Below are 14,677 nucleotides of genomic sequence, written 5' to 3'. Positions count from 1 at the left end.
TCAGACCTGGACAATGGTTTATCATAGCTTTTCTGAGTGGGAATGGTTTTCCCATTTTGTAGTATTTGTAAATCTAAGTAAGCAATATGTGTGAATTTGTACATTTTTGCTCCAAGATGTAGTTAGTTTTCTTGACTTCCCTCAAGACTCAAATCCCATATTAATTGAACCTGATCATATTCAATGCAGAAGTCTGTTTTGCAGGCTCTGCCTCCAAAATTCATCTCATAGCCATGTACTTCTCCCCACCACCACTGCTAGCCCCCTGTTCTAAGCTCAGAGAGCATCTCAACTGGAACTTTTCAATAGCCTTTTGTTGTTGTTGTAACATAAGCCTTTTTATTTTTTTTTAAATTAGGGTATATTTTTATTTTTAACAGCAAAAACATTTTGTATTGGGGTATAGCCAATTAACAATGTTGTGACAGTTTCAGGTAAACAGTGAAGGGACTCAGCCATACATATACACGTATCTCCGATAGCCTTCTAAATGGCCTCCCTGTTTCCATGCCTGTCCCATTCCTAACTTCTATCCTTTGAGTTTAGACACAACCTGGGGACAAACAAGATTTAAAACACAAGATTTCCAAAAGTTAATTTTAAAGGCACTTCTATGGGAAAGGGCAGTTGAATATATCCTTCTCAAGTTTAGCACGATCCCTTAAGCTAAGCATCTTCAACCCCGCTTTGCTTACAAAGAACTCTTTAAGGATGCTCAACTGAGGTGTCTGATTTTCCTTCTTCCTGTTAAAAATGGCTCTTGGATGCTTTTATTCTTAGTGATGCCATTCTATTGTAGCACCAATATAGTTATATAAGTGCATCGTTTCATGCTCTATTCACCTTCTGAATCTTTTAACCCGACCTCTCTCAGCTGAGAAAAGAAATACTATGGGTTTAAATCTATCTGCTATCAGCTGCAGCAGGGTAATTCTTACCCTAGGGCCCCAAACCCTCATTTCGGTTCGACTAATCTGAACTTCTTTTGGAGGCAATGCTATTTCCTTCACTACCTGGTTTGGCTATGTGCTAAGCCCCAGTTATATTTAGGCAGTGGAGGGGAAAAATAGGGATATTAACCTCTAACACTGATGAAAATAATAGCCACAATAAAATCGGGATGAAAAATGCAGGGGTAGTAATTATTCTGCTCTACCTTACCCCAGAGGAAATAGTTTTCAGATAGAGCCTCAGGAATTTGTAAAAGGTCCCTTCATTTGGGGGCTTATAAGGCAGGTGGAAGGGCTATCGGGAGGCGGGGGGAGTTGCCAGAGCGGCAGACAGTGTGGCGTTAAGTGATGGTGGCCCCAGCAGAATCCCTCTCCTCTCCCTCAACTCTTCAGAGGTTGAAAAATCTGAGGATGCAGGCTCTTGGAACCACTTCCCTCCTCCATTCTATCTGGCAGCAGCCTAGTGTGGAAAATATACTAGGCTATATTTCAAATAACCTAAACCAACTGGCAAAAAGTACTAAATTCTTGCTTTTGTGTCTGGCTCTTAAATTCCTGCAGACCTGACTTAACAGACAAGAGAGGGTCATAAAACTGAACCTGTGAAACAAAAATAGACCTTTCGGGACTTCTCATACACACACAGCAGGGGTGCCAAAATCACTCTCATTTTTTCCTGTTTCCAATCATGTTGTGCTTCCTCCACACGCGCGTGTGTCTGAGCAGGCATGGGAGAGCAAGCATCTTTCCAGGCAAGGCGTGTGCCACCAAAATGTGTGGAACTGCAAGGGCTTAAACTCTTAGGGTCCCATTTTTGTGTAAAACAACAACTCTACCTTGCTACAACCTCTCCATTGCTGTAATTAATTTCAGGCACCTAAGACAGCATGTCTTGGTTCTGTGTGCTACTCTAACTGCTGTGGTTTAAAAAGGCTTTATGCTTTGAGGTTTCCTCATTCAGAAATCAAATAATTTAAATCTAAAAAAAAAAAAATACACAAGTGCCTTCTGGCTACTGATGACAGGGAGTAGCAATAATAAAAAATAATAATAGTAAAAAATATGCAACCACGTTAATGCCAGGGACCTGGGGATGCAATAGACAGAAATGAAATTAGAGAGGAAATCATGATATTGCTGAAGTGCTGGAGTGCTGCTCTCATACTAAGACCAGGGGGATTGGGATAAGGTAAAGTTAATTGCATTTCCAGATGACAAACCTCTCACCTCTGAACTGAATGGCTCTTTATAAAAGCTATCAGTAATAAACTGTAAATCTCAGCCATGATTGCAAATAAAGGTCATCCCTTTCATGCTGCCACTTTCCTGGGCCTTATTACATTCCCGCCTGAACTGTTCCTGCTTCTTAAGGTGTGCCAGCTGTCCGTACAAGCAATCAGCACGGCTTGCTTGCTTTATTTTTTTAAGGCATGACATTATCGGATTTACATCCTCGCACATCGTGCAACTGAATTGGGCCAATCCCCTGCTCCTGGAAGGGAAGGCAGCACCGGAGGTAGGATTACTCTTCATCTTTTCCCATGAATGTAAAGGAGGTGCTGCGTTCCCCCGTTTCACATCCTAGTACTGCCAGGCTTTGTGAGAAGAGGCACACCCCACCCAACACATTGGGCTTAGATGCCGGAGCCCTGTCTCTCTGTGTGTGGCAGGGATCTCTGTTTTTCACCACTCCCTGGACCAACTAGCCTCCTTCAGAAAGCAGAGTTAAACTTAATTTAACGTAAATAAGTAAATATTCATTAATTTCTACTCTGTTGGTGACATTGTCCCTAAACCCTTTTTTCTCAGTGCATCTCTCCAATTCTGTCAACAACAGCAGCGAATATTTGGTGACTGCTCACTATGCACTGAGCTTGTTTTCTGTGATTGACACAGTGCTGAGCATGTAACAGTACCTCATCTAATCCTCACATCCATACGACTGGATTCTGTTTCATCTCCATTTGCAGATAAGGAAACTGAGGTTCAGAGAGGTACTGCTTCAGATTTTCCACTGGTGCAAATGGTAGAGATGAGATTTTTCTTTTCTTTAGCTGAAGGGACCCCTGGATCCTGGAAGAGACTGAGAAAGATGAAATAATACAAAACAGCAAAGCCAACTGCTGGATGCAAAGCTGACTTCAGAAGATCACTCCCAGGAAACAGACCAGACACTGGAGGTTACCCATGCTGGGAAAGGGAAACAGGTGCTCCTGACACTCCTAAAACAAAACGCGAAGAGACCCTGCACCAACCACTACTCTTCACTGCTGCAGAGAGTGTACCAGAAAGAAAAAAGCATTAGCCTTCAACTCAAAAGGAAATGGTTCCAACTCTGAATATATCTGCCCATCATATTTATCCATTTGCCCACTTATTCACTGAATCACCACATGACAGGCAAATAATCACCCTGTGAGATTTCAGCTTCTCTACTACCTTCCCTTGTCTACAAGAACTGTTATGTTAAATGAATACTGAAAATACCTCGCAAAATATAAAATAGTCCTCAAAAACAGGTTTAAAAATCACAACAATCCCTTAAAGAGTAGGAGCAATGTACATTCTTTTGTTTGAAGCTTGGTTTTAACTATTTTTAAAAATCAGACAGGGAAAATCTTAATCTGAGAACAACCACTGATGATGTATTTGTTTATTATCTACTCAGACCTACAATCATTTCCCATGTGTATGTCTTTGCAGCATACAAAAGGACTTAAAAGATCTTAATACCTTGTTCTTGCCTTCCAAGAGTTTACAGTCTCATCTAATTAATAAAAATAAAAAAGTAAAATGGCAATGTAGGATTTAATCAGCAGTTCAAACTAACACAGTGAAACCATGTCAATGTGAAAATAATGTCCAACAATTTGTACCTGAGCTCAGGTAATGTCAAGGTCACTTCAAAGTAACAAGTTCACTGAAAGGGGATTCTCTAGATCTTGAGTAAGGTCCAGAATCTTGATTAATGAAAGGAGGACATCTCATACTTAAAATACAACATAGACAGTAAATACATCTCTGAAAGGAGGAATTATTCTTATTCTGTGGAACATTAATCATAAGGGTTCTATATGGAAAATTCACAGGTGAGTGGAAAATGAACTCAGAAAGTTCTGGGGAGATAAGCCAGAATTAAATGTTTTCTCTGGTATCATGGGATGCATCTGCTCTGGGGTAAGTCCCACGTGTCCTGGGTCCTGCCCCAGGGTGAATGTCCAGCTGGAATCCCCAGGAGATGGCCACACAGACCAGAATGCAGTAACCCACATCTCATCTTTTGAAGACAAAGACTGGCATATGACTGTAGCATTCCTAAATTCCCAAACATTTATAAACGTGTATCTTGGGAATTTTGGACATCACTTTTCTCTTTACTGACTGAACCCAAATTTACATATCTAAAGACCACCAGGGTATGATCAGTGAGTCCAGTATTGGAATGGCACACACAATCCAATTATAATGACTATCCAGAAGTTAATTTTTTTAGTGATGTGTATAATTCATCTGAAAAGATAGCCACAACAATGAAAGAGGAGGAGAAGGGTATGGGGGAAAGCAGAGGGAGTGGCGTTTAATTCTGGGATGTGATTGAGAAGAAAACCCCAAGAATGAAATGGCCTTTCAGTTCAGTTCAGTCACTCAGTTGTGTCTGACTCTGAGACACCATGAATCGCAGCACGCCAGACCTCCCTGTCCATCACCAACTCCCGGAGTTTACTCAAACTCATATCCATCGAGACAGTGATGCCATCCAGCCATCTCATCCTCTGTTGTCCCCTTTTCCTCCTGCCCCCAATCCCTCCCAGAATCAGGGTCTTTTCCAATGAGTCAACTCTTCACGTGAGGTGGCCAAAGTATTGGAGTTTCAGCTTCAGCATCAGTCCTTCCATTGAACACCCAGGACTGATCTCCTTTAGGATGGACTGGCTGGATCTCCTTGCAGTCCAAGGGACTCTCAAGAGTCTTCTCCAACACCACAGTTCAAAAGCATCAATTTTTCGGCGCTCAGCTTTCTTTATAGTCCAACTCTCACATCCATACATGACCACTGGAAAAACCATAGCCTTGACTAGATGGACCTTTGTTGGCAAAGTAATGTCTCTGCTTTTTAATATGCTATCTAGGTTGGTCATAACTTTCCTTCCAAGGAGTAAGCGTCCTTTGATTTCATGGCTGCAATCACCATCTGTAGTGATTTTGGAGCCCAAAAAAATAAAGTCAGTCACTGCTTCCACTGTCTCCCCATCTATTTCCCATGAAGTGATGAGACCAGATGCCATGATCTTAGTTTTCTGAATGTTGAGCTTTAAGCCAACTTTTTCACTCTCCTCTTTCACTTTCATCAAGAGGCTTCTTAGTTCCTCTTCATTTTCTGCCGTAAGGATGGTGTCATCTGCATATCTGAGGTTATTGATATGTCTCCCGGCAGTCTTGATTCCAGCTTGTGCTTCCTCCAGCCCAGCGTTTCTCATGATGTACTCTGCATATGAGTTAAATAAGCAGGGTGACAATATACAGCCTTGACGTACTCCTTTTCCTATTTGGAACCAGTCTGTTGTTGCTTGTCCAGTTCTAACTGTTGCTTCCTGACCTGAAAAAAAAATGGCCTTTACTGGGTCCTAAAATCCTACACAAAGTTCATTCATTCATTCATTTTCTCATTTACTCTACCATATCCACCCCATGTGCAAGATGAAATGTTTAGGTTCTACAGAGGTAGACACGGTCCTAGTTTATGAGGACCGTAAGCCAAAGAATCCCACAAATGAAAATCTAATATATAAAAGCACAATTCAGGGAAAGCCGAAATGGAGATACACTCTTATAGGACAGCAGCAAAGATCACTTCTGATGAACCTACTGTCCCAAGAATTACTAAGATCTTCATCTCTCTCTTCATCTAACTTAGACTTCCAAGTCAAGACTGGGGTTTTAGCCACCATGAACTCCTATGTTCCAGCAAGGCTTATTCCAATTGAATTCTCATGTTGACTCATCTTCCCTGTTAATTTCTTTCACTTGTGAATAACCTCATATTTTTAAAAGAGTATATATTGCAGACTGCCTCCCATGAAAGTGTAACAGAATTGTTAAGTGTCATTATTATTCACAGGCTGCTTTTTCAGACACCTATTTGCTATTTACAAGGAGGTCCCTGGGTACACATGAAAGATAATATCAGTTACGCTGTAACAATAATAAAGAAGACTTGCATGTAAAAGCAACAGCTTTCAGTTCTTACATATTAAAAGCTTTAGCAGTGATTATGATGAACAAAACAGAAAGGGATAATTTTCTTGTGAAGATGAGAAAATTAAAATAATTTGGGAACTATGGAGGAAGCAAGGGTGTTAAAACTAGTTATTTTAACATTCCCTGCCTCATTACCTGAGCAAGAGAGCATGGTATCTGAATAAACCTGGAATCATTAAGCTTTTTTTTTTTTTTGAGAGAGAGATCCATGTTTCTCAAACTTTATTATTCATCAGAATTTTCCCTGTAGGTCTTCTGAAGGCCCCATCCCTGAAGATTCTGACCGAGCAGATCCAGGGTGTGGCCCCCAAATTTGCATTTTTAACAAGTTCCTAGGTGATGCTGCTGTTGGTAGTCTTATGATCACACTTCAGGAACCACTAATATAGATCAGAGTTTGGCAAACCCTGGGCTGCTGCTCCTCTTGTAAAGATCTATTTCAACACAGCCATGCCCCTAGTTCATATATTGTCTATGGTCATCTCAGACAACAAAAGCAGAATTGAGTAGTTATGACAGAGATCATTGGGCCCACAACACTGAACATATTTACTATTTCACTCTTAACAGAAAAAGTTTGCTGAATTTGGGTATGGATTATAACCAGAGTCATCATAGGGCTGGGAGGAACCATCTCTAACTGGATTCTCTTTTTATTAAATTAAAAAAAAAAAAAAAAACCCTGCCCATGAAATTGAGAAAAGCTCAGACAAGAGCCCAGGTAGGGCTCGCTGGCCAGTGTAGGCCAATTCTGGTCACTTCTGAAAGACTCCTTCGGTCAGCAGTCATCCTGAAGTGTCTCTTCCATTTGCTCCTTCTACTGTTAAAGTTTCTATTTCCTAGATATTTATGTCTTCTCTTTTAGAGAAGATGAGATTCAGTTCAGTTGCTCAGTCATGTCTGACTCTTTGAGACCCCACAGGTTGCAGCACACCAGGCTTCCCTGTCCATCACCAACTTCCAGAGCTTGCTTAAAGTCACATCTATTGAGTCAGTGATGCCATCCAATCATCTCATCCTCTGATGTCATCTTCTCCTCCTCCTGCCTTCAGTCTTTCCCAGAATCAGGGTCTTTTCCAATGAGTCAGTTCTTCACATCAGGTAGCCAAAGTATTGGAGCTTCAACTTCAGCATCAGTCTTTTCAATAAATATTCAGGACTGATTTCCTTTAGGATTGACTGGTTTGATCTCCTTGCAGTCCAAGGGACTCTTTTAGATTATTCCATCCTTATTAGTAAAATACACCCTTGAATAACTTTCTCAGAAAGGGGACAGGAGAAGTAAATCCTATGCTTACCCTTAAGCAATTTGGTTATTAACTTCTACATTGGAAATAATTTCTGCTCAATATTTATTGTTTTCTAATTTTCAGAACTTCTATTGAGAAAGCTGATGCTGATTGGTACTGCTTTTCTCTCTGAAATTGTTTATCCCTATTTAAATGAAATTTCCACTTCTGGCCTGAGTACTTGGGGGCCCTTTTTCATCTTGAGTCATCTTTTCAAATAGCACCCTATGCTTATTTCATGAATGTGGCATCTTTCTGTGTCTCTCTGTGTATTTTGTTTCTATATTTTCTTCTTTCTTCACTACTTCTAGTCCCTCTGAGTTCCATTTTCCTCTTTGTTCCTATTATCAAGGCAAAAGTCCCCTTAAATGTCTGAGTGGACATTGTTCATTCATATTTTAAAATGAGACACTTTTTTAAAAGTCCATTGGAAGTTCTCTGTGGGGGTGATCTCTATATTCAGAAAGGAACCTGGTTGTTTCTTTGGGATCTCAGCTGACAGTATCTATAGATCTTTCCTCTTGGAATGATCAGCTTGCTCAGAAAGGACTCTTCCAGTCTCAAGCCTGGAGATGATAAGCCTGGTCAACAATGTTCTCCAACCAAGTGGCAAACAAGGGCAAGGAGGTCTCACCATTTAATGCGCAGACTTCATTTAAGTATTCCTTGCTCAGCTGAGATGAATTCCTCACTTCAGCACCTGTTCAGCCTCTCCAGAGCTCCAAGCTTCTAGGGTAGTTGGGTAAAGAGCTCTTCATAAGAAGCACAGAGTGCAGGAATCTAGAAGATCAACTGACTTTTACGCAGCTTCCAACTCTTTCTGTGCCCAAGCTCTACACAGGCCCACACCCACAGAAATAGCCAGTCTCCAATAGAAGCATCTTTCCTGTTCTAGCACCTCACACTGGCTCAGTTCTCAACATTTTGCAGACATGTAGCTCCACCTTTCTGTCTTCCACTAAATCTGTTACCTTCAGTCCAACTGTTTCCCAGCCCCCAAATTTTGGCATTTCTTGTCTTCCATCCACCTCCTCTTCTGTTTGTTATCCTTACGACTTTATGCTTTTTTATACCAAAACCACCATTTTAGTAAGACTTTGAGAGAGAGCAGAAATAAATCCATGTTTTTAGCCACCATGTTTTTGAACTACATCTTGGTAGGAGGCACCTTTAGTGAACCAATTCCATTCTATCATTGGGCTATTTGCTCTCTAAAATGCTAAGGAATGATCATGACTGATTTATCTAGTACAGTGTCAGAGGGGAAGGCAACCAAAAAGTGTAAATCCCTCAATAAACTATAAGACATGCTATGATTAAAATGCACACAGGAATCTGTATAGTGGGTACAGGCACAGATCAGCCTCAGCAAGTGGTCCCACACATTCCATTTTGGATGACTGAAGAAAATTGATGGCAACGACATAAGTACTGTTTCAGCTACTGAGGGTATTCCATGAAGTGGGTATTCTGTGTCTCCTGGTTTTATTCTAATATCTTCATGCCAGCATTACCAATTTGGGTGAGACCTGGGTTCATTAGAAATTCAAGCAGCATTTGTTTAGTCCTGGGAGTGAAAGGGAGTAAGTTTCATGTAGCTTCATTTTAACGAAAGTTTATTATGTTGTAAATCTGATGTAATTTCAAGGGCTTGCTGCCTTGCATGATGGATGCATTACCTGGCCTAGGAATTGAGAGAACTGTCTCTGTAACCTACTCACCACAAATCCCAACATTGGCTAGACCTACTCTATAAATCTTCTGCCTAAATACTCTGTCTTCTTAAAGTGTATATATGTGTGTATATGTATGTACACACATGTGATCTGTATATACATGTTTTAATCAGCCAGGGCCCAGCAGAAAACAATATGCACACACTCAGAGGGTAACTGAGAAGAGTTTAAAGAAGGAACCATTTGCAGAGATGTGAGCCCAGTTTATGGAAACCCAGAGGAGATGGTGAAGCACCTCGGGGCAGCAAGGCACAAACCACTACCATCCCTAGGCCTGAAAGTACCGGGGGAGGGTGAGGTTGATGAAACCTAACAAGACCAGTAGCTGTGGGAGAGGGCTGGAGCTATGGTCTTCAACAGAGAACTGGAACCAATTCTGAGCCAGAAAGGGAGGGAGCCAGAGGAATAAATACCACAACCTCACTCTCCTCCTGCCTCCCATTCTTTTATTGAGTCCTCCTATTACTTAAACCAAAGTAGAAGCTGCATGACAAGGAGGAGAGTGTTGCAGTCCTAAAGGTCATCCTGCGAGGCATAGTGAGAACAGTCAGGTCAGTTCAGCCGCTCTGTCGTGTCCGACTCTTTGCAACCCCATGGACTATAGCACACCAGGCTTCCCTGTCCATCACCAACTCCTGGAGCTTGCTCAAACTCACGTCCATCGAGTCAACGATGCCATAAAATCATCTCATCCTCTGATGTCCCCTTCTCCTCCTGCTGTCAATCCTTCCCAGCATCAAGGTCTTTTCCAATGAGTCACTTCTTCTCATCAGGTGGCCAAAGTATTGGAGCTTCAGCTTCAGCATCAATCCTTCCAATGAATACTCAGAACTGATTTCCTTTAGGATGGAGTGGTTTGATCTTCTTGCAGTCCAAAGAACTCTCAAGAGTCTTCCCCAACACTGCAGTTCAAAAGCATCAATTCTTGAGTGCTCAGCTTTATGGTCCAACTCTCACATTCATACATGACCACTGGAAAAACCATAGCCTTGACTAGAGGGACCTTTGTCAGCAAAGTAATGTCTCTGCTTTTTAATATACTGTCTAGGTTGGTCATAGCTTTTCTTCCAAGGAGCAACGGTCTTTTAATTTCACGGCTGCAGTCACCATCTGCAGTGATTTTGGAGCCCAAGAAAATAAAATCTGCCACTGTTTCCATTGTTGCCCCATCTATTTGCCATGAAGTGATGGGACTGGATGTCATGATCTTAGTGAGAAGGGTGGAGAGTATAAAATAAACATATAAGAGATATTCTACCCTTGGGCCCCTCTGAAGATATAGCAATGACCAAGTAAGGACTAGAAGTAACTAAATGTCCATTTCATAAAGTGACTTTAAAACAGGCTTTTGCTGTTACATTGTTTTACACCATTATTTTTTGTTTGTTATGTGTTTGCCTTGCCCATTGGGTTGTAAGCTCCCTAAGAGCAGGGGCATGCTCTTTTATGTTCCAGCCCACTGCTTGGCACACAGAGACTCAGTAAGGGAAGGAATTGATAGAAATCACACCAGTGAGTGACCTCAGTTTCTTCATTCACAAAATGGGAATGCAGGGAATGGGGAAAGATACAAAACTACATGACATAATTGACTCCGAAATAATCTGTGTGGTCAAAATACAGTGATGTCTGGAATAAAAGGTGTTATAAGGCACTTCAGACATTATAATAATTTTATTGCTACTATTATAGACATGTCCAAATAGGATCATACCAGAGTAGCCGATCTGTTCCATAGTAAATGCATTGCGAGGCAGCAACTGTGTAGTCAAAACATAATCAGTCAACAGAATATGCTTCTTAGGCCTCAAAAATTTCTCTCTTTCTCCCTTTCTAAAATGGACGCTCAAGCCCTAGGCAACATAAGCACTGAGGTTTTATTATAAAATACATTTCAAAATAATGGTTGCAAGTCTTGGAAGTAGAGAAGAAGATGAAAAAGAAGTAAACAAGGCCCTTTTCTCCTACTAAATGATAAATTAAAAGCAGCACTTTGCTGTTCTGCCTCATTTATTATTGCATTGCACTCTCGCCGCTAGAGTTAAGGTTGTGTCAGCGTTTCCATTATAAACCCCTATTTTCAAGGGTTTATAATTCAGCCATAAAAATTTGCTCCAGGCTGAAACTTGTCATGCAAAAGGTCTCATTGTAGGACCCAACTTAGGACAAATTTAAAGGAGGAAGAATTGAGTTGACTGGTCTCAGGTTAAAAATGGGAACAAAAAATTGTCCTAATTTGTTGGCCATTCTCTCAAGTTCAGAATGATTCTTGAATTTTAGGGAAATCTAAAATGCCAGAGTGAGATGAGAACGTGAGTACAGTTTCTTACTCCCCTGTGAGAAGTCCCTATCAGTACAAAGTAACACTAAATGCAGAGACATACTAAAAGTCAGTTTACGCCATATACTCCTGCATTTATAATTTACATATTGCTACTGATATACAAGGGGCTTCCCAGGTGGCTCAGGGGTAAAGAATCGCCTGCCAATGTAGGAGAAGCAGGAGATGCAGGTTTGATCCCTGGGTTGGGAAGATCCCCTGGAGGAGGAAATGGCAACCCACTCCAGTATTCTTGCCTGGAGAATCCCATGGACAGAGGAGCCTGTCATGCTACAGTCCATTGGGTGGCAAAGAGTCAGACGTGATTGAGCTCACATGTACTGATTTACAAAACTAGATCACTTGTCTGGGTGTCTGTTCTTTGGTTAGTTTTTATTTTCCAACAACTCTTGTAAAGTGTAAAGGATGAACACATGTGACTCAGCCACAGAGAGTGGCTTGGCATTTCTGAACATGAACATTATTTTCTGCCATTAACCTCTTTTGCCACTTCAAAGGGTACAATCTGCAAAGTAACTATTTCCATATTCATATCCCAACACCAAAGAAGTTCTAGTTGTCTTGTTCTATGGCATCATTCTGTCTCTGTGTACACTGGAATTCCAGATTCAAGACTTATTCCATTGGTGGTTGTCAATCTGCATTATAAGTTTATTTTCCTGGAAGGTTAAACTGTATCCAAGATGTCATTAGACAGATACCAGCTTGCAAAGTGGATAGTTGAGTATGGGATGCCAATAATGCTCAGCAGCAATTATAAAACTCATTTCAAAAACCAGAAAAAACAATTTTGCGTTGGCATCGTGCACAAGTCAGAACTGAAGACGGCTCACCCACATGCGTTACAGGTCCAGAGCAGCTTTTTGATGCTATGTTTCAAGCCTTGTTGAGTTGCGCTTCCACTCCAACGTCTGCTTAGGCTGACAGAGCTTTGTGGGTTTAACTCCCAGACTTGAAGCCAAATCTATTGATCAGTGGGCCTTAGATTTTCACGTGCCTCAGAATTATCCTACCACCAGAGTCTCTAACGCAGTCCGTAGGCCAAGAATTTACATTTCTAACAAGTTCCCAAGTGCTGAGCTGCTGCTGGTCTGGGGACTACACTTGCAAACCACTAGTGTGTATCTTTCAAATATGTATTAATAAAAATAAATGAATGTTATAGTATTCCAAATGGCATAGGATCCTCAAGTACTGTCTTCTTGGGGTGTTTCAAAGTATCTTAAAATGAAGTCATTCGAGCTCCTAGAACCCTTATAATGCTATAATGATCTGTAGTTTACAGATGGGAGAATTAAGGGCAAAAGCATTGTCTAATACCATGCAATAAATCAATAGCAGAGTCAGGATGAAGAATCAAAATTCCAGACTCCTAATTCCACAGTCCAGGTGTGTTCTGACCTGTGCTGGCCAAGTGGCCATTCTTCATAACATGAAATAACAGCATGTGCTAGCCACAGATGATTTTAAATAGAATCAATATGCAGCATGAAAACAGACCATTTTTAGAGCCATACGGTATAAGGATCTACTTTATACCTTCACTCACTGTATTTCAGTAATTGAAAAGTATACCTTAAGAAATGCAACATGAATATGGGAAAACAGGCTCTTATTTCCAGGGGTAGCGACCATGCAAGTCTAATGTCATCACAAGAGAGCACCAAGAAAAACCTCCCCCCTGAAAAGAAAAATAGCACAGTAACAATAAACATCATCCTATCTCACTACAGCAACTAAGAAAGAGCTGGCAATACTAAATCACAGAAATAATGTGAAGGGGAAAAGAAAAAGACAACTGCAGACAAAATAAGAAGGGAAAGTTTTATTAATTCTAAATATGCTTTCCCCATTGGGTTTACACTAGCATTTGTCCTAATAGGTTCCAGATGTTCAGCCGTCCTGTAAGTAGCTACCTAGGATAAAACAGTAGCTTGCCTCCTTTAAGTTAAGAAAGTGAAATCGTGGACCTTGGGGCTGATTTACAGTTTAGTTAAATCAGAGCCCACAGCATGAACAAACAGGATCGGCGAGCAGTGGGTGAAGGCGAAAATGGTTGATAGAAAAGGCTGGTGGCTCAATAGTTAATACCAACCTTTTCTTTGAATGCAGCCTTCTGTAGTAGCTAATGAAGGTAATGAAATATGACATGTAGTTTGGCCCTTGACCATGGAGTGCACCCCCCTCCCCTCAGTGCTGCGAACAAAGCCAAAACAGATGTAGCGACTTCTGTATGGTTTGGGGTTGACGTTTGTTACACAGAACAGGTCACCATGTACATTCCCAGGACGTTCGCTTCTGACACACGCGGCATTATCTGAGAAAGATGCTGCCTTTGTTTGTGAGGTGGGAAGAGGAGAGAGGGACTGAGCAAGCAGACAGGGGGACTTGAGCCTCTATGGAAATTCAGCCAAATTCCCCTCTTGTTCTTTGCTCTGGTTCTCAGCCATCATGTCCCTGCCCATTCCCTCCCCCTGACGCTCTCTAAAATGGAAAAACAACAAAAAAAAAAAGCGTTCTGTCCTTTAGGGAGAATAAAAAGACAGCTTCGCTTCAGCAAAGGAGCTTTCAACAAGACTGGATTTTATAGAAAAATCTCCCTGTACATTGACCACTGGCCAATCTTTTAACATTAGAAGAAAGGGAACAATAACGGGTGTGTTTCACCAAAGGATGGTTTGCACTATTATTTCGGAAAGTCACCTGCATCTATCACAATTGACAATGAACAGGAAGAATCTCCTTGGCAAACACCACCAATATTTTAGGTTTTCTGACTCTTGTCAGTATCTGTTCCTGGTAGCCCCATGCAAGTGGACAGGTCTCAAATGGATGTGCTATGCTTCTTGCAATAAAAAGCACTTGGCTTGGCTGTGTTGCTAATCCTAATTGCAGCTGTGCTGGATCCAGCATCTCTGCTCTTGAGGGCCACTGGACTATTTGACTGTGTGATTTTTTCCTCCCCTAGGGATCTCACTCAAATGGTTTTCTTTAAAGAAAATTTCATCAAGGCTTGGCCTAATACAGCAACTATTCTTTCCAAAGGATCAGATGTTCAGCAAAGGTAGGGCCAAAAAGAGGAGTAGGAGGAAGAAGAGTCCT

This window comes from Cervus elaphus, chromosome 4, assembly GCF_910594005.1.
Source record: "Cervus elaphus chromosome 4, mCerEla1.1, whole genome shotgun sequence".
In the NCBI taxonomy this organism is placed as follows: domain Eukaryota; kingdom Metazoa; phylum Chordata; class Mammalia; order Artiodactyla; family Cervidae; genus Cervus; species Cervus elaphus.
This window is presented reverse-complemented; position numbering follows the sequence as displayed.